We start from the raw sequence: 2,293 nt of genomic DNA, 5'->3' as shown, positions 1-2,293 counted from the left end.
CGGCATCAAACCGCATCTCTTTCCTCTCAGGAGCTTCTCCAGCGGCGGGAAGACACATCCAGATTTACTCTGTCGCTTCTTTTCTTTGCCGTTGAACGTGGTTTCTTGTCGGGAGCGGTCCTTCGGGACGCAGATGAATATCGTCTTTTAGCAGGTTCAGCCATTCCTGTGTTTCTGTGATGCTAACTTCAACCGCTGCCGGAAGTTGTTCTTCTTCGTGGGACTGAGGGCAGACTTGACGCGCCACTGACTCACACAGCGTCAACAGTCACAAAGTGGTATTACAACACAGGACAGGTCAGGAGAGGCTGGTGCGCATGCGCATTTCAGTAGATAACTCTGAAATACAACAGATGGAGGTCTTGATCATGACATCATCACTGTGGCTGCTTCACACTCTGTTGATCGTGTTAATTCATTATTTGAACATTTTAAACTAAAGTTCTGGCCACATCTTATTTTGCACCTTTACAGCACAACCACCAAAGCTGACATTTAAAAATAAAGCTTCATGTTCTTTGTCCACATTACAAACCAACCAGTTTTTACACTTAGTCAAGTTAAGCTCAATGTCTTTATTTTAACTGATATTGAAACATTTGATGCATACAAGACATTTTGATTTGCTTTTACAGTATGTAAATCTATGCTTGGATTATAAAATACAATCATGCTTTACCTTATACTTGCATTCAATTTATGATGTACATTCGTTTGTATTTGCCCATTTTGCATTCAGGCCAGTTGCACTGTTCACATGAAGCATCAAGATATAAACCCATTGTGGAACCACTTTGCTGAGAAAGTAAAACTTCAGACGCTGTGAGACTCACATCCAGTACCAGACAGTTGGTTTCTGCAAGCAAAGAAGATACAACAGCCCGGGAAATTTTACTCACTGAGTATTTCACTTACTGACTGCTCACAGAGCCAGGTTTCAGTTCATTGCTGCAATGTTGGTTTCTGCAACATAAAACCAGGTGTTATTGGTAAATCAAATTTACTGATGTAATTTATTGCGTAACCAGGAGGGTAAATAATTAAACAAAAATACAAACAAGGCAAGAGGGTAACTGAAGTAGGGCAACAGGACCAACAAAGAGTTTAACACTGCGATTCTAACCAACCCGAAAACACAAGAAGCAGCACCCCTGTTCCTAATGTGTCCAACAGTCTTTTTCTAAGGGTGTGATGCACAATCAGAATTTTAAACCTAGCCCAGTCCCCAACAATCACTACCAGCATCTCAAACCAAATCACAAATTACACACAAATGTTCACAAAGGAGATACAGAGGCGAGCTGCCTATCATGTCAGCCTCCACTAATGATGTGCGGCTCTTAAACTCTCTTCCTCTGATGCTTAAACGGCAGCAGCTGTGGTGACGGCTGACAGGATCATTGCTGCACCAATAGGAGAAGCCGTGGAGTCGGAGGCTCCTCCTAAAGAGCAGAGCAGCGGACGTGTGTGTCGTGTTTGTTCATATTAAGTTTGGTTCAGTGTTAGTCGGATAGTTTTCAGCTCTAGTTCATTTCATTATTGATGACAGGAGTCAAAACATCTGTTGGAATGATTCTGTCTTTTTCTCTATACTCTACAATATGATATTGATCTGATTTCTCTCTATTATAATGTTTTTTTCCATCCAGCCAAGGTCTGGATCTTTGGGGACACCTACAACCTCTTGCAGCAATGATGGAGGCCCTGCACCACCTCCACCTGCAGTGTCCACACATGAAGATCTTCTCTTCCCAAACATAGACACAGTGTCTTATATGATAATATAGTATTTTTAATGTACAAATTGTACAACACTCAGTTGATAATTTATTAGGATCATCTCGCTAAAACTGATATAGTCTAATACAACAGCCCTATCTTTCACTGGTGTAAAGTGCAACTCAAGCTTTGATGCATTTTTCCATCCAGTGCACATATTGTTGAAATAGCAAGTTGTTTAAATTGACCAACAGAAACCTGGTCTTAAGTAAATGGACCAATATTTCACCATTATTTTCAGGGCACATTGTCAGTATCTCCTACATCGGTGGCTGCACAGCGAGTCTGTTCAGCACAAGCAGAGTTGTGAAGATGAGCTTCAGGTGTTTGATGTTTAGTCCGGTGGAACATTAGAAAGCAGCAGCAGAAGGTCAGAGCATTCTTTGTTGGTACAGATCATTTAAATAACATTTATTTAAGCTTTATTAAAGTAATGGTAAACAAAAAATAATTAAATCATACTTATTAAGGACTTTATAGTGAATCTTAGTGTCTCCTGTTATTTCTTTCCCCC

This window comes from Seriola lalandi, unplaced genomic scaffold (assembly GCF_002814215.2).
Source record: "Seriola lalandi dorsalis isolate HSWRI2012SDOR001 ecotype SW California unplaced genomic scaffold, Sedor1 jcf7180002054339, whole genome shotgun sequence".
Taxonomy (NCBI): Eukaryota; Metazoa; Chordata; class Actinopteri; order Carangiformes; family Carangidae; genus Seriola; species Seriola lalandi.
This window is presented reverse-complemented; position numbering follows the sequence as displayed.